The 19014-nt window shown below is 45.2% G+C and overlaps 1 long non-coding RNA gene across 2 annotated transcripts; it reads left to right on the top strand.

Moving 5' to 3' along the window:
- Positions 1-1321: 1321 nt before the first annotated feature.
- LOC144097429 (uncharacterized) lies at positions 1322-17739 on the top strand. 2 transcript variants are annotated; one of them, XR_013307018.1, is made up of 6 exons: positions 1322-1621; positions 2658-6326; positions 8603-8718; positions 11378-11533; positions 15297-15406; positions 17650-17739. It is a non-coding gene; the product is annotated as an uncharacterized LOC144097429 (long non-coding RNA). The 2 variants fall into 2 exon arrangements; XR_013307017.1 differs by lacking the exons at positions 1322-1621; positions 2658-6326; positions 8603-8718 and having other exon boundaries at positions 11481-11533; positions 15299-15406.
- The last annotated feature ends 1275 nt before the right edge of the window (positions 17740-19014 follow it).

The raw sequence follows: 19014 nt of genomic DNA, 5'->3' as shown, positions 1-19014 counted from the left end.
ATTTTCAAGCGCGCATCGCACACAGGCCTGCGGCAACTGCGTTTTCGTGGTACACGCAGGGAAAGCGAGCATTAGGGAGCCTATATGCCGCGCGCCTCCGGCTCTCTAGCGATGGATGGATGGATACGGCTGAACCCTTTACATCGGGCGGTGGCTCACGCCACCTAGCCATGTCTTGTGAAATTTTACTCCTGTCTTGCTTTTAGCCACCAATCAGATAACCTTCGCTTGGTTACTTCTAACCTCTTAAAATCCACTTTCCCTTCACTATCCCTAAACCCCAATGCCTTGGGTAAGTCAGCCCCGCTGCCTTCCACTGTAGGGTGAAGCCCTTTACAGAAAAGTATCAAGTGTTCAGCCGTTTCCTCCTCCTCTCCGCACGCAATGCACAAAGTGTCTATCTCCTGGTACCTGACTCTATACTTCTTAGTCCGCAAAACTCCAGTCCTGGCCTCAAACAACAAAGAACTTCCCCTACAATTATCATAGATATTTTCTTTGACAATTTCCTGTTTAAAGGTCCGGTATGTTTCTAGTGCCGATTTCGTCAGCATCCCTGTTTTCCACAAAGCTCTCTCTGTTCCTTTAACCTTTTTCTTAACCGATAATTGCTGATTTGCCCCCTTACTGCTGTCCAGATATTTGCTTGTCAATTTTCTAGTTCGCTTTCTCCATTTCGTGTCAACATTCTTTATATACAGGTATCTGAAAACTTTCCTAGCCCACCGCTTTTCCTCCATCCTTCTCAATCGTTCCTCAAATGCTATCTTACTGCTAGCCTCTCTGCTCTCGAAAGACGCCCATCCCATATCACCCTGTACCCCCTGATTTGGTGTATTGCCATGTGCTCCCAAAGCTAACCTCCCTACTCCCCGTTGCCTAATTTCCAGCCTTGCTTGAACATCTGGCCTCATACACAGGACCGCATTCCCGAAGGTCAGGCTAGGGACCATCACCCCTTTCCAGATCCCTCTTACCACCTCATACCTATTGTAATTCCACAGTGCCCTATTTTTCATGACAGCTGCATTCCTACTAGCTTTATTCATTACATATTTTTCATGCTCTGGGTTAAGCGAGCATGGGTTAAGCGCGCCACCGTGCGGCGAGAGGAGCAGTCGCACCGCTCTCTCGAATTACGCTCTCTCCGTGCGAGTGGGATGGCCGGAGCAAAAGCGCGCTTCGATCGCGGAGGCCACGGCTCTAGGCGAGCAGTTGGTCTTTACGCCGCGAGTGGCGTGAAAGTCGCTTACCGCCGAGATTTGCACCAATGAGACGAAGAGCTTTGGCGTCATCGCGCTGTGCGTCGAACTATAGTGATGTTCTTCACGCGCTTCGAACAGAGCGTGCGGCAGCAGGGCATAAGGGAGAACGAATTTAGGGCGCTCTCACGCTGGCCAGCAGCGACGTTCGTCCAGGGACGGACAAAGGCCTGCGTTTCAGTGTGAATTCGGCTTTGCAGCATCCCCAGTCATTCTGCCTCGAAGTCTTGTGCGCGTTTGTTGGCTGATGTCTGTGTTGTGCCAGGTGCTGTGGCGCCGTTTGTCTCGACTGATCACGGCCGTGGCTTCCGCCGCTGATGGATTGCCCCCACTGTCTTCCTGCCTCGACTGCGGAAGCCGTGAGTTTGTCAGCGTTCTGCACTGCCCTTGCTTTAGCGTTTCCCAAAGCACTATTCGCGCTTCCGTGCCACGTTTTTGCTTCCATAGCCGGAACGAAAGCACGACGCTCAGTATAGATGTCGACGCGCTGGCGCGACGTGAACTGCATTCACACTTTTCTCGCTCTGATTGGGCCTAATTCACCTGATCATAACGGGCATTCGAATTGAGAACACTGCAGCGGGCTTTCTCGGACGCGTTAAGTAAACCGTACTTCTGGCTGCACGAGAAACAGTAACCGACTTAGTTAACTAATCAGGAAGGCATTTGAACTCCGCGTTGTACTCGACGTATTTATGCCAGCACTTTTGTGTGCGGAGGGAAAATGTTGTGTTGGTGTTTTTCTGATGTGGGCTTGCACCGTGCTTGAGTCTGCGTTTGGCTTCCCGACATTCGAGAGAGCGTGTGTACGCGCAGTACTTTGACCCTTTGTCATCATTCGAAGCGATGCTTAGCGTGCCACGAGAGATAGCATTGAGCTGAGTACCTTCGCACATTTCTCTTCTAATGGACCCCAAGGCCGTGTTTTACAATCTCTTTCTAGTTTGGTGTTTTGAAAGCGTCGTTTTCGAATGTTCCGGCGGAAGGTCGCTCGAAATCATAAAAATAAAAATTGAAGGTCACTTAAGATCCGTGTTTAAGAGTTGGACGCGATAGCGTGCTGCAGCGTTGCCAGGGGGCGCGTTGCGACGCCTTGCCCGTTGGGCAATTTAAAGAATGGAAATGACGCCTATCTCAACTCTCGGTGGCACCCGAACCGCGCCGTGAGGGAAGGAATATTTCAGACGCGCGGTGCCGACAACTACTACGCCGACGGCGTTTCCACCCAACGAGCTGTATACGCTGTCGCGTAAAAATTACCCGTGGTTTAACTACGTTTGAACCTGTTTAGAGAGCTAAAGCTGTGTTGTATCGGGCAACTAGACGCGGCTTGGCGTCTGTAGCGTTCAGTGCGGCGGTTGTGTAAGTAAGAGCTTTCGCTTTTCCCCTTTGTAGCATCTCTGGCGAGCATTCTCAGTGAAAGTTTTAGCGCCGTAGGCACGGCATCTGTTCGTGACGACAGCAGTGCTGTGGCTCATCGCCTGCCAGTAGAGGAAAGCGTTTTGAAGAACGTGCAGTCAGTTTCCCTCGACCGGCAGTCGCTTATCTCGAGACAGAATCGTCCGGGCTTGGCCTTAGGATGCGTTGTGTATTTAGGGTGTGTTTGGGCAGTGCCTCCTTTACTTTGAGATGCCTGGCGCGTCAGCACCGAGCCCCCCCCCCCCTTCATACCCTCTCCGGTTTACGCGCGCCGCCGCCACAGAGCGGCGCTCTGTTCTGACACTATCCGGCCGGCGCCCTCGCACCCGCGCAGTCTTCACGGTAGCCCGTTCGGAAGGAGCACTGCTGTTTTGATCGTTGTTTTTCTCGGCGCCCCACGTGCTACTTTTATTGTATGTGTTTTGCCGCTTTAGTGCTCGATTTTATAATCGCAGAGGAAGCGTTAATCAACTAGTCATGCGGTACAGTTGCGTGCCGTTTTGCACGTCAAGCCAGAGAAAGAAGCAAACTGGGGTGTCATTCCACGAGATACCTGCGGACCTAACGCTGAGGGAACAATGGCTGAAAGTAATTTCAAGGAAGAACTGGCAGCCAAATGATACATCGAATTACTCAGCTGTCTGCAGCCTTCATTTTCTTGACGGAGACTTTCGCGAAGATACCAAGAGGCGCATGCTGAAGCCAGGTACTGTGCCCAGCGTGTTTCCCCAATACCCCTCTTACCTCAGGCCAGCACCGCTGAAGCCGCGAAATGAGAGAAGCATTGCGAAAAGGAAACGAGAGTCTTCACCAGCAAAATCGGCGTCAAATTGCACGCCTGAAAATCGTGTTCATTCAGCGCAGAAAAATGTGCCGGAGACAACGTTGACTGCTGACTGTGATATTTCCGCGTCTGACACCGGCAGTGTCGCCTCTCAAGACTTCACGCAGCAGTGCAGCACGTCCCTTGCCAATGAAAATTCTGCTGCGGGTCTCAATACAGCTAGTCCGGAGAGACACTGCCATATCTCGTCCGCACTGCACGTTCCATGAGGTCATTTGGCACGCAGACCGACGAACGTGTTTCTTCAGCGGCTTTTTTGCAGTGCAAAAAATGGCGCGAGAAGGAAAAGGCATTGAAGGCTCAAAATGAGAGAGGCTGCTTTCAACGGTTGATACGTACAAGAAAGAGCTTCAACAGTTGAAGAAGCATTGCCACGTTAGCAAGTTTCTTCACGTGGTGAAAGACTCGGAACTTGCGTGCACGAAGGCCCAAATCATTTTGGATCAAGTTATTAATTACAAGGCCAAAAAGCCTACATGGTCAGAAACGACTATTAGGCAGTGCACTATTTTGCGCCACCTCTCAGCAAAATCCTACGAGCATATGAGAACCGAAAAGCTGCTCTCTTTCCCATGCCGAAATACACTGAGGAAATACCTGGGAAATTCCTCTGGGGAAGTTGGATTTAGTGACCTTGTCAAAAGAAGGCTGTGTGCTGAGGTGGAGTGTCTCCCAACACCCCAGTCAAAATTCTGCAGTCTCGTTGTGGATGAGATGCGCATCCGACAGAAACTTGAATACCACAAGCAACGCGATGTATTTCTTGGAGACATTGATCTGAGTTCCGACCTCAATCATCTTCTGCCAGCATCAGGAACGTGTCAGCTTGCAAATGCTCTTTTGTGCTTTTTGCTGTGTGGACTGCATGCAAGCTTCAAGATACCGGTAGGGTACTTTTTTACAAAGGGGTGTTCCGGAGAAATGCTTGCAAAAACAGTGCGGCATGTAATCAGAAATACAGAAGAGGTTGGATTCAAAATTGTGCACCTAGTAGCTGACAATCATAAAGTAAATGTCGCTGCAATGGAGCTGATGTCACTAGGTCAACTTCAAACCCAGATACGCCACCCAGCTGATCCTTCAAGACGCCTATTTCTTGCCTTTGATCAGAGCCATATTATCAAGAATGTTCGCTCCCAGTTCCTGTCAAAACAAATGGGAGGTCAGCAAGAAATATCCTCTGTCTATCTAAAGGACCTGTATAGAATGCAGCAAGGCTCCTAGGTCAAGCCAGTTCGCTTTCTCACAAGAAAGCATGTGTACCCATCAAACATCGAGAAAATGGGAGTAAGGGCCGCAATTCAAATTTTTTCACCTCCTGTCACCGCTGGCCTGAGTTTCTTGAAAGACCAAACAGGACACACTTGTGATGCCAAGTTTTCAAGTGTGGGACCTACGGTGGAGTTTATGACCAACATGTGCAGGTGGTTCACTTCAATGGATGTCAGCAACTGCCAGCAGCATATTCACCAAAACAACCCCTACACTAGGCAGTTTTCGGATGCTGAAGATCCTTGACTTCACTGGCTACAGCTCGTCTTCCTTGAGTGCATCGAAATCCTGAAGAAATCAAGCCCACCAGAGAACTTCCTGACCAAGGAGACTTATCATGCACTAGTTTTCACCACCGTCTCCCAACGTGCAATGCATTCAGTTTCTTTTGAATGAATGTAACTTCATGTTTGTGCTGACAAGGAAGTTTTCAAGCGATCCCATAGAATCTGTTTGGTTTTCTCCGCCGGAGTGCGGGCTGCAACGATGTCATGGATGTCAGAAGTGTTGTTTGTGGACTGGAGAAGATCCTAAAGACTGGAATCGTTGCATCATCCGACACAAGCAATGTCAGCAGCTCCGCATCATTCTGCTCTGCACAGAGTGTAACTGAAAGTGAAGGAAGGGGCAGCACAACAGCTGTCTGTGTGAACGCCAATCGGGCGCAACAAACACTGAAAGAAGTTTGCTTATCGTCGATGTCGTTTTTGCCGACACCAGATATGGCAGCCCTTGCACTTGTTGGAGGATACATATCTCGGGTAGTGAGCGAAAAAATTGCGTGTGAGAACTGTGTGGCTCTAGTTCGAAAAGCAAAAGGAAATGCTCCTATGGATGGGTTGATTTCCCACCAAGACAGAGGTGGCCTCCACTACCCGACACAAGAACTCATCAAAGTTCTTTATGGCCTCAAGAAATACGTGGAGATAATGTTAGCAGATAGAAAAGTTCTCTTGAGACCTCTGGAGCAATGCTTGCATCAAAGCGTGAATGTGATCACAGGCTTGCCTGTATTGAAATGTGAGAGCTGCAGTGATGAACTCAGGAAGGCTTTTGTACACCTCATATGTATAAAATTCACCGACAAAAATGCAGTTTCAAAACTCTACAAAAACAAGCCGTTGTCACGCAAAGCATTGAAGCTTTGAGGCGTGCTTGCATTACTGACTAAATAAAAAGTGTGATTTTTGCTTTACTTCATGCATTTTCTTATTTTATCTTCAAAACTTGGCTTAGTGCAGTGCTTTTCTATCAAAAACTCGGCAGACCATAGTGTCAGAAGCCAGCGCCATCTAGCGGAAAGCCGGAAAAGCGCAGTGGCCCAGGGAGTACAATAGAGGCGCGGTCGACGTGCCAGGCATCTCAAAGTAAAGGAGGCGTTGGTTTGGGCAACGCCGGTGGAACCAAACGCTGTGAATCGGTGCCACTCTCCCGTGTTGAGCCCTCTCATGTTCGTCGCCATGCTAGCAGCCGTTGCCGGCAGCGTCGTCCGGGCAGCAGGGCCACCTTGCAATCGAACTTCGCATAAGGTGAGTACACTGAAGAGCCCTACTTTTTTTTTTACGTTGTACTGTCTTCACTTCCGGGACGATTGTTGCTACGACGAAACAGCGGAACGTAGTGTTAACTACTGCGACAAAATTCATTGCTATTTGTTTCCTGCTTTTCGGTGCCGTTTCCTTGTTGCAGAATAAGACTCATGTGTTGTGCGGGACGCTGTTTTTAGAACACAACGCGGTTAGAACGACGACGTCTCGTTGGTAACCCACAGTTGGCTGAAAGTGTAGGTATCCGCGGCGTTCGTGAGCGCGTTCGTTTTTGATGTTTTTATTTTCACGGCGTGGCTTGGTTCTACACACCACGAGTTGGCTTGTCACATGCCATTGCCTAATCTTTTGCGTTTGTTAGGTTTGCTCGGGGGAGGGAGTGGGGGGCTGACCTTTTAACCTCTTCCCTCACAGCACCGCTACTCTGCCTCAAGGAATTAAGCAGCATGGCAGAATAAAATACCAGGGGGGGGGGGGGGGGGGGCAAATAATTTGAAGGAAAAAGAGAAAATGAGGGCAGGTTTGGAGAAAAGGCAAAAAGAAGGGGGAGGGGAAGTAGTGTGGCAGCGAAGGTTCCGAGGAAGGTTCCGACATCAGGAGGTGCAGGGAGTAAGGTTAAAGTATAACGATAAATTAAAGAAAGCAGGAAAGGAGGGGGAAATTATGGGTTGGGAAACCTCTGACCATGTGCAAGGCCTTTTCAAATAATTATGCCACTTCTGGAATGTACAGAGCTAACCACTTTTAGTGCGAACATGTGAGCGCATGGCCGCACTCTTTAGAGGTCTACTGCGTGCGGCGCAGCCACTCATCGCTGCAAAATGGCGCAGGAGGAGATGCACCTGGATGTGGTGCTACGTGTCATCCGTTACACTTCGATGTGCGGCAATGTCAGACGCAGTGGCCCAAAGAGCACAGCCGTGTGCTCGCATGTTCGCACTAAGAGTGGACAACCCTGTACTTGAGAGATTCTGTTTCCTCTGTATATGTTGACCCCAGACGACAAGTTGTCTTGTCGAAACGTTGGCAAGCACGCTGAGATTTTTCCTTCCCTTGTGCACTTTGTGAGTGTCAAGAAACCATCTGCCTACTCTCTCTCTACCATGCACTCCACATCTTGTACGGTTATCTTTGTATGTATACACCAGTGATAAATCATGAAGGAGATCAAGGAATTTGTATTTGTATTGCTTAACACTTACTTTAAAGCTACGTCATGAGGGTATAGTTGAAAATGTGCTATGGGGGGGCTTGGTTGTGTGTCGTGACTGCTTTCTCTTTATCAGGGCTACTTGACAGCCACCAAGAAACGCAGGCTTTTGAAAAGTCGTTCCTCAAATAAAAGAGCGTTTCCACTGTTGCAATGAAAATGTTATTTGCTAAAAACTTCAATCATTGCAGGTCAGGGATTGATATTTTTCAAATTACTAGCCTGAAGTTCAAAACCTGCAGAAGGAACTTTGTAACTTCTTTCCTGCCTTAAAAACCCAGTATTTATTTGCCAGTTTCAGCAAGCAAAGGTCTGTGTCATGGCACATACTTTCCACTACCTTGCGTGAAAATTGTGCAGTACAGGCTCACCATAAAACTAGGGGTATAGTATACTGCTTGTATGCAACTACTTTGGCGTTAGAGCATGCATAGCATGGTCTTTTCATTTGCAGCTGGTTCATAAAAGGCCTATTCTGGCAAAAGGCATTTAGCAAAATTGTCTTCCTCTGAATGCTTCTAAGGATAACTTTAGTTCATTCAGGAAAATGTATATTGACAATATCTCTTAAAGGCATGATTGTTCATATTAGCTCTTGTTACCTCACAGTATTTAGTTTTGTGCCTCCAGCGTCACTGACTTGCATCATATGTTAAATAGAGTAGTAAAATGCTCACAACTCATGATGGGGCTGGGCACTTTTTGTTGTGTTGCATGAAATATACTTATGTATGAAACAGTTTCAGCTGCACTTCACATGATTCAAATTCCACCAGAAGAAAGGCTGCAACACAACATTGCTCACTATCTGTTGCTTTCCCAGCACATAACATGCCATAACAGCACATAGCAGGTAAGATATTAACAAAAACAGTGCATGTTTATGTTCTGCAGATGCATTTTGTGTGCTACCAACACTATGATATGATTAACTGATGTTATGTAAGAGAGAGCACACAAATCATTTTTTGTATATATTGCAGCATGGTTATTTCAAGTTTTTAACTGGCCATTGAGACAACCCATTGTATCACCGCTGGTTACCCAGTGGCACTAGGGATCGAACTCCGCACCTCCCGTTTGCGAGGCAGATGCTCGGACCACTAGGCCACTCCTGCGGTCCCCCCACTGATGTTGCTTACACCAGGTGCTGTTAAAGCCCCGGTATGTATGTTAAATGCATTTTAGAAAGCCATTCACTTCCAAAGTATCATTTCATTTTTATAGCAAAACCACAGTTCGCCTATCTAGACAAACCTGCTGCATACAAGCCAGCAGAAGGGTTGCATGTACATGCTTCATTAAGAAAACATAAAAATCAAGCAGAGCCTGCCCTTCGTGGTGCATTATACTCTGATTTTGAGCAATGATCAAGATGGGCAGATGGTCATTTCATTGAACACTTGCATGATACATTCGTAGAATCGAAAAGACAAGTATTATTGCAAAATCTTCAAGCAGTGTTTATTCTTAGAGAAAACATATCATGAAAAAAGTGTTGGATTAGTTATGGTGCGCCTTGTATGGGGAAAGGGCCTCCCACTTTGTGAAAGGCTTAATTTTGGAATAACGACAGCATTTAGACTAGTTGGGTTACCATGTTTAGATAGTGGATGTGCTCAAAAAGACACTGGAAGTAAGCGCACTGTGTGGAAATCTCTTCCTGTAGCCTTGTCTTTTTGAGCGCTTTCACGATCTAAACTTAATTTTGCAAGAGAGCAAGGAAAACAGATATTTAAATTCTGATAATTAAGGATAAAAGATCATGTTTCATTGTGTTGCTTAAAGTGTACATTGTATCGCTATTGCTGTATTGCAGCACTTCCGTTGTGGCATTGCATTGCAGCCTCTTGACTTTTGTTTATATAATAGGCAGTCCTTTTTTTGCATTCGATTGCAACACTTTAGGAGTTACTACAGAGTTGCGTGGTAGCGAACTCTCAGATTAACGGTTTGCATTATTACGCCAACATAACTTGCTAAGTGTTTCACTGCAGTCTTGTTACTAGAACAGCCTCTTGAAAGTATTCAGCCTGGTGGTCATTGAGGGTTATTGTTCACATATCAAAATGCTGGATCAGCTACCAGAACTATGGTACATTTCATGACATGCTGGCTGACGAGTGCTGGAGCACCAGACTGGGGATTTGGATGAAACGGTTTTCAAATGTGTACTCGGTATCACGCTGTTTTGTTCCAGTTGTGGTGAGGTTTTCTTTTCATATTTGTTCTGTCAAGCATTCAAATTTTGAGCAATATGTTGTTGCCTTTATCTTGTGTTCTCTTTGTTGTTGAGGTTTAGTTTTTGTGGCACAAGCACTCCACTCTATTACTTTTCAGTATAATTTAAAATTTGTAGGGCACGCCATGAAAAATAAAACTTCTACTTGAATAATCTGCATGTGTTTAAGTTCTTCATTGTTGCTATAGAAACTAAGTTGAGACAGCTTGTATTTTTTAGCTCTGGCTAGAATTTTTAGGAGAGCCTCAGTAACATAATCACATGACCAACACAAACTGGGTATTATTGTTTGTGCAATGAAAAACAGTTTTAAAATATTTATTAACAGCTGTCAGTGTAGGACTGGCCTAAAATGTTTTGTGCTCTATGTAGCTCTTCTCTGAGGCAGGATTAATTCATCTGCACCTGCAGCCTGATACCGCCAAGATACCAATTTTTGGGTGAACTTATATGATTTTTTTTCACTGAGCAAACTTGCATCATCTCTTGAGCTGATTCTTAACTGCTCTAGTGTAGCGAATTTCATTATCTTCATTGCTTAGTTTGCATTCACCTCAGGACAATGGCCTCTTCCAGTTTAATTATCTGTGTCTTGCACCAGCTGCATGCCACACTATCAGAAATCTTCTAATCTTATCTAGTGAGCTTATAATCAGCTATCTCCTGCTGTATTTCGCTTCTGGTGAAATTCATTTTGTTGCGATACAATGCACAAACTGTTTCCTGGCGTGGTGCTCAGCTTACGTTGAATGAAATGCTTGGGAAATGAGTCTCTGATCTCACCTTGAGTAGACGAAATTAACTTGTGCTAAGGCACTCTTTGGCCATAGATGCCCTTGTGCCATTAAAATCCATCAAATTCATTCTGTTGCCCTAAGATACCATTAGTGATTCATTCTCTGCATTGTATGCCCTGGCCAGATCCATTTTCTTCTTTTAATTTCTGCCAGAATATCAAACAACTTCCTTGTTCATCCCTGTTTTGGTTTCACTCGGTCAGTTATGCTATTAATAATTATAATCACTTTATTGAAAACATATTTTGGGCTAAATGGCATCAAGTTTGCCACTGCACAATGATATATATGGTTGGTCTTGTATGTCTTTACTTGTGTGGTAATGTTTATTTTGTGCTCACCATCTAAACAACCTTATTTGCCTATCATATCCTAAGCCCTTCTATACCTATCTTCCTTCCCCCTGGCTCTTTCTCTTTTAAGTCATTTCTCCTCTTTCCTTTACACCGGCCATTGGTCACTAGGCTGCTGTGGGAACGACAGTCAGCACTGGGTCCTTTTTTTTGTTCATGGAACCTGCACTGCTACTATTAACACTAATAGTATGTTATCAGTATTTTTGTGATACTGCATTTATTGTTATTTATGAAGTAGTTTGCTAAGGCAATGGTAGCAGTGTTGGATATTACAATATATCATGCATATATCTTGCTTGCAATATATCAGTGTGTTCACTATTACACTACCCTCTGTTTCTTTCAGTTCAGTTATTTGGCTAAAGATATATTGTGCTTCTTTCCTAGTTTAGTCCACTCAAACTAAAACTTTGCTCTTTGTGTCGCAGGTAGAATCTACAATGATTGCTGCTCTGTGTCTTGTAAGCAGGAGGCAGTGTTAAATGGAGCCATGAACTTTCCTTGGAATTGAAAAGCCTTAGCCATATTATGCGCTGAACCACAAGTGTGAAGAGGAAAATGTCATGCCTTGGATTTCTGCAGAGGTGAGCCATCGCGGTGAATCCACCAGTGCGAAAGACAGGGACGAGAAAGGAGACAAGACAGGTGCTGACTCGCGACTAAAGTTCATTGGCGTGAACAGGGAATATATAAAAAGCCAAGCAACACCATAAACCACGCAGTTACAGATAAGCATACAGGACAACATGAGTCAAAAATTGCCCTCAACAATTTCCCTGATCGAGATAGTCCAACTCATTGCGTGTTAACACGATAGACAACACACTCACACATTCGTCACGGAGTCATAAGATGTGTCTAGCCTCGATAATCTCCCATTTAATCTCTCTGAATTTACTGCCAAAATGCGTGTTGCCAAAAGGAAAGGGTAGCAGCCTTCACATCCCGTGCAGTGTACAGAAGAGTTACCCTAACCACCTAGCCAAGCTCCTACACTCTTGTGTTCCTGTAGTCTTATATTCATACGCCTTCCAGTTGCACCTACGTAAACCAGACCACGAGATAATAATATCTGATACCACATTCATTTTACAAGGCACATATACATTTCACTCTACACGTGTACTTTTCTCGAGCCACATTCACAGAATTATTCTTAAAATTTTACATACTTTAGACAACTTATTAGGGGCCGAGAAAGCCACTTTTACATCATACCTTCTGGCCACATTTTTCAAATTGTGCGACAATCTATGTACATACGGTAACACAACTGGTCTTTTGGCATCTCGCTGGCTGGCCCCAGCCTGATTGTGCCGGTCACCGTGAAACTGTCTCAGCTTCTTTAACAATTTATCATATGCTCTTGCAGTAACAAGGTTGGGAAATCCTGCATTCGTTAACCTTAAAATTTGCTCTTGGAAACTAGTCATGCTGTGAAAGCATAATTTCATCAATTCTGAGCCCGCGCCAGAAAGTGCAATGCTATATTTCACTAGCTTAGAATGGTCGACATGTAGCCAGATAGCAGCTTAACACTCGCCAGCACACATGAAGTGTGCAGAACATCAAGGTAAGGTCCAGAAAGCTTAGCTATTTTTCTTGGGACATTTGCTTCAAGGTAAACCTGAGATAAAGGCCTTGCTCCTTAAACAACTTGAGATGTACAGGTCCCGAACTATGACAACCTTTATAAAAGACCAGAAAATCATCGACATAGGAAAAGATTTTTCCCCCAGCCCACGCACATTCTGGACAATTATTCTATCCAACCTACTCAAGAAAATATCGCTTAGCACAAGGCCAACCTTCGAACCACTGCATATTCGAGACTTTAGAACACATACCGCACTGCACTACTCTACAAACATGCTCTTAATTAAATGCTATTTAATAACATGCTCTTCAGATAAATTTCAGAAAAGGATTCATACAAAATTATCTCTGGTTATTTGCAAAAGCATCTGTCTACTTCGCATCTTGAAGATCCATTTCTTGTACTCAGTTCGCAGTGTGGTTGAGTATCTTAAGAATGACAATCCAGCAGATTGTCTTGTGATTAGGGTCGATGTAGATGTAGAAATGTAGATTAGGGTCTATGTATTTTATTCTATCCCGTATGAAGATCTCGTGAAAAGCTTATGAATGTGTATATTGGAGCACAACGATGAGCTTGTGTTTAGGAACGGATGTGTAACATAAGTCTTTTTTGGCACTTGCCTCCTTTTATTTGAAGGGAAGAGCATGTTTGTGGAGTATGGCAGTGCGGCATATGTTCTAAAGTCTGCTAAATGTATCGATTCGAAGGTTGCCCCTGTGCTAAGCAATACTGTCTTAAGCAGGGTGGATGGAATGATTGCCAAGAAATTGCATAGGCTGGGGGGAAAATCTTTCGCTACGTCTATGATTTTCTGGTCTTTTACAAATGTTGCGATAGTGTGGGACCTGTACATATTGTGAACTTGTTTAAGGAGCAAGACCTTTGTCTTAAGTTTACCTTGGAGAAAATGTCCCAACAAAAAGAGCTGCGGTTTCTGAACCTTACCTTGATGTTCTGCACATGCCTGTGCTAGCTATATTCACCCAGGAGTGTTAAGCAGCTACTTGACTGCTGGTCGAACGATTCTAAGCTAGTGAAAGATAGCATTGCGTCGTCAAGTCTAGGCTCGGTATTGGCGAAGCCATGCTTTTACAGCTTGACAACTGGTTTCCAAGTGAAGATTTTAAGGCTAATGAAAGCATGATTTCCCAACCATGCTATTGCAGGAGCATGCGATAAATTGTTAAAGCTGAGTATATAAGATTGGGCAAGTTGGTCAGACATGCTAAAAATAAGAATGGCGCAGCATCAAGTAACGAGGACAACAGGAGAGCACACCCACGCACAAGTGCCATCCTTGGAGCGGATACAGAATCCAAGAGCGCGTGCTTGACATTCAGCGTTGGCAGCCAAGGTTCGGGCTTATTCAATCTTTAGCGTTCAAATCCGTGTTTCCTCGTTTCCTTGACTGTCAACGCTGAATGTCAATCATGCACTCTTGTATTCTGTATCTGCTCCAGGGTTGGCATTTGTGCGTGGGTGTGCTGTCCTGCTGTCCTCGTTACTTGATGCTGCGCCATTCTTCCCTTAAGCATGTTAAAAGCTGAAACCCCTTCGCAGGGACTGGCACGATCAGGCCGGGGCCAGCCAGTGAGATGCCAAAAGACTGACTGTGTTACTGTACATACATAAATTGTTGCAAAATTTGAAGACTGTGGCCAGAAGGTATGACGTAAAAATGGTGTTGTCGGCCCTAATAAGTTGTCTACAATGTGTAAAATTGTTAATAATTTTCTGTATTTCGTTAGGGAAAAGCACATGTGTCAAGTGAAACGTGGCAACATAAATGTGCCTTGCAAAATGTATGTGGTGTGTCGGACACCATTATCATGTGGTTGGGTTTATGTTGGTGAAACTGGAATTTGTATCAATGTAAGACTACAGGAGCACAAGAGGTATTTGGATATAGGTAGGGGTTGTAACTTATCTGCACATTGCAAGGGATGTGAAGGCTCCTAGCCATTCCTTTCGGCAACACGCATTTTGGCGCTACGTTCACAGCAGATTAACCGGAAAATTATCGAGGCTAGACACATGACTCGGTGACGAATGTGTGAGTGTGCTGCCCATAGCATTAACATGCAGCGGGTTGGACTGTCTAGATGAGAGGAATGTTAAGGGCAATCTTTTACTTATGTTGTGATGTAGCTTATGTGTAATTGTGTAGTTTGTGGTGTGCGGCTTTTCTATATACTCCCTGTTCACTTCAATAAACTTCGGTTGCGAGTCAGTGCCTGTTTTGTTTCCTTTCTCGTCCCTGTCTCGTGCTGATAGATTCAAGATTCAAGTACTTGTAGAGTAGATTCACTGAATTGTGTACTTGCAGAGGCTTGTGAAAAAAACCAGAGGAATTTTCTTTCCTTTATGCAGAATGGAAGGTTGAAATTTTTTTACTTAAATGTTTGCAGCATGAAATTCCATTTGGAAAGGTAAAACCCACTTTATTGTACATTTTGTGTGCAATGGTGCAAATGGCTGCATACAACTGAAAACATACATCCAGGTTATCTAGCTAGCGTCCTTCTTCCTTGTGCCACATTTTCTGAAATAATATTTTGTCAGATTTATTTCTATCAGAATTTCTAAGAACATATTAATTACACCAAATTTGGTGATCATATGACATAATTCAAAGCGTGATGATCATTGGTATTTTTTAGTCTGGGGCAGTACAATGAGAAGTACATAGTATATAGTAAAATTAAATATGAGCAGTCTAACATAAACAAAACTACTCTTTTTTTTAGAGGAAAATTTTGCTACCGAAGTGCTGGAGTGACATGGCATTATGAAGACGTGGACAGTGTGCTGTATTCATGATGGCACGTGAACTTGCGTACAGTGCTTCAGGCAATTGGTGAGTACCTTGGTGCTGTGCTTCTGCTAATGTAGCCAAATTATGTTTTTAATCTAAAAGTGTATCTGAAAACTTAAGCAAAAATTGAGTAGTATTTAGATATTCTTGCACCAGATACCACTGTGAGAATAGGTTATTAATGATGTGTCTCACATGTACCCTTGTTTGCTGAATATAGTAAGCATGGCTTTCGAGCTGAGTGCCTCCGATGTATGAAAAAGAAATGGCCACTGGGCTGCTCCACGACGCGTGGAGCAGCCCCGTGTAGCACATTCAGGCTTCATGGAGTGGAGAATGAAGGCAGTAAATAATTTAAGAGTAGAAAACACAGCACAAACCACAGGACCAGGAAACTGACAGAACACACCGACCCTGATGACACTCTTTGCATGAAGGGTGTTATTAAGTTGCCTGTCATGTAATGCAAGATGGAGGTCGCACAGGACAGGTGTTAAATATGAGTTGATGCAGACTCCTTCTGTCATTACGTAGTACTCACTGTAGAACTCAAGCAAGAAGCAAAGGTAACAGCTGAGCATGGCCAGACTCTTGTGCTTTCCTCCGCAAGCAATCTGGAATTGCACATTAGAAATCTTTTATGCTTTCGCTTGCCATATACATCATTGCTGCATATGGCGAGGAAAAGTACATACCCTTGATGTCAAGTGACAGTGCACTCACAGGGCTGGTAACAGCTCACTGAGGTGTTGTGATATATCTACAGGGCACCTCATGAGAAATTCTTAGGCATCAGAACACAGAGCCATTGCAGAAATTCTCTCAAAGTTTGTTGCCACATGGACCTCTTCGTAATCAATGACCCTAAAAGGCGAGCCTTCCTTTAGTGTAAAAAAAAAAGGCCTAGGACATGGGTCTTTTTGCTTCTCCATTAGTGCCGTGCAAGCGCTTTTGCGCTTCTTACAATCTACCGGCCTGTGTGAAAGACTTTAACTGGAACGCCATGTGTGTGTGTGTCTCCATGTGTGCATGTTCCTTTTTTTTTTGCGTTTTCCTCTCTGTCATCTTTCTAACCCCTATCCTCCATCCCCAGTGTAGGGTAGCAAACCGGAGACTCACATCTGGTTAACCTCCCTGCATTTCCTTTTCATTCTCTCTCTCTCTTGCTAGCGAGATCTTTCGCAGATACATAATTATTTCACAAAATGTCAAGGAGACTGAAGCTGCGCCAAGCAGTACCAGTAAAAAATGTATCACAGCTGTTCAAAAAGCAAAAAGACTCATGCCTTCATCCTTCTTTTGCATCAGACACATGAGGACACTTCGTCTTTCTGGGTCATCATTTTGAAAAGGTTCACATGGCAACGGTCTTTGGTTAAATTTCTGCAACGAGCCCTTTTTTGAAACTTGAGCATCCGTTCCTCGTGAGGCACACTGCAGAGATATTGGAATGCCTTAATGAGCTGCTTCTGGTATGTGTGACTGCATTTTCACTGACATCAGATATTAGTGCATTTTCTTGCACATGCTGAGATAATGGAAACTATGAGTGAAAACATGCGGTTTGGGAGAAGTGTGCTTCCTGGGGCCGTATTCCAAGTTTGTGTCATAATAAAAAGCGTCATAATCTGCCGCAACGGGCACACCTGATTGGTTGAAACGCCTGAAGTGGAAGTGGCAGTTCGGATGCGGTGAAAAGGGTAGAAGAAACCGGACGGTGACATCAAACATATAGCACATAGTGTACGCAGCAGATGCTCGACAGCCAACTTGGCGGCATGCTCTGAAGTGGAGCCTCTCGCTTTGAAGTGAACTCGTCGATGTTACTGCGTTTTTCGGCCCGGGAACTGGATATAAACTGAGTGCGGTACTTTCACTTCGTCTTGTCTTGCCTATAACAAATTGAATGGACGATAAATTCGGCAAGTGTCTGGCCTTTTTCAGATGTTACCAATCTAGGCGCCTGCATTGAATTGTATCTGGCGCCCATCCTGAGCTACTTTCTATTTGCACAAAATGATAGACAACCGTAAAGACTCATGCGCACAGTGCCGCCCGGGAAAGCGCATTTTCTCTGCTTCTTTCTGGACCTGTGGTTTTTACTGTTTACTGTTATGAGAAATGAATTTTGGGCAATAAATTATAGCGGGTTGGTTCTCAGTGAATGGCTTTTGCAAGCTTCTACGAAAGCCGATTGTTCAATAGCGGATGGTTGAAATGTATTTGTGAAATTTATATTTGGTGTTGTGTGACTACTAAATGAGGATTTTTTTTATGCTTTTCAGATGGATCCGACAGCAATGTGCAGATGTACAATGTGTGTAGTTTGCCATGAAAATAAAACGTATGTACTTGTACTCACCCAAACACTTACCACTCTTTCATTCTAAGCTTCATTCTTTGTACGTATGCAATACATAGTATGCGTAAAGGAAAGCCTTGTACATAATACTTATTTTTTCGGCACCTAGACGGCTATATCTGCAGTGAACATTGTGGGCAGAAGCTATACAAAGACGCATTTTCATTTACCACAGAAAGTACATAATTACAATACAGATAATTTCCGCTCTAGATGAAATGACTCCCGAGTGAATGGAGGACGTATGCGTACTTATTGCGGAAACTTCAATAAGAACAAAACAAGCATTCGTTGTGAAAAAACGATTTTGGTCTCGTGCATAGCATAGCATAACTTTCCGTTACCAAGAATGTGACAGTCGTCATACGGAGTCTGTTTCTGACATTTAGTCCGTACCTGATGTTGCGGAAAACCCTCCGGCAACGCATTACCAGCGGGTTTTTCTGTACTGCGGAGCATTTTTTTTTTACAGTGCACCAAACGGGCGATGCGTACGCGAGTGTCGGCAAAACGACCTGGCTTTAAAGCAGCCTCTGACGGGCCGGCGCCGGTGTGCCGCTGATGCGCAGGAAAGTCGCCAGGCGGGCGGACAGCGTCTCGGCATGCTCCTTGAGCCTCTCTGCATGGGGAATGAACGAGAGTGTGCGGTCGAAGACGACGCCGAGCACCTTGACGGCGGGCCTGAAGGACAGGCGGGCGCCACCAAGGTGAACTGCGAGCATGGTGCGGCCCATCTCCCTCCTGGGAGGAGAAATCCGTCTTGTCGCGCGAGATGGTAATCCTCATTCGCCCACGCGGCGACTTGGCCGAGCGCATCGTCCGCCAACAGCTCAAGCTCCTTTCGGCTGGCTCCAGGCACCAGAACGACAACGTCGTCCGCATACGCCTGGAGCGACACGGCCTCCGGCATGGGCACCGCCAAAAGGCCACGCACCACTACGTTCCACACCAGCGGAGACCGCGGGGATCCCTGCGGGCTGGCCAGGGTGGGACGCGCGACCGCGTCTCCCGCGAAGGAGCGGAAAACCACCCCTCGGTCAGGTGGAAATGACCGGAGCAACGCGCAGAGGTTCCTTGGGAACCCCCCGTCGGCGAGAGATGTCAGGACCACGGATTGCTACACGCTGTCAAATTCCCCTTGGAAGTCTATGGACATAAGCAGTACGTGCAGGCCGGCGTCTCGCATCTGCCTTAATTTTGAAATGAGGGCATAAAGGGCCTCAACAACCCCCCGCCCTCTCGTGAATCCGAATTGGGCCTCGTGATGCAGTCCACGACGGCTCAAAAA

Source organism: Amblyomma americanum, chromosome 7 (assembly GCF_052857255.1).
Source record: "Amblyomma americanum isolate KBUSLIRL-KWMA chromosome 7, ASM5285725v1, whole genome shotgun sequence".
In the NCBI taxonomy this organism is placed as follows: Eukaryota; Metazoa; Arthropoda; class Arachnida; order Ixodida; family Ixodidae; genus Amblyomma; species Amblyomma americanum.
The sequence above is the reverse complement of the archived record's forward strand: the minus strand, read 5'-3'. Positions and strand labels throughout refer to the sequence as shown.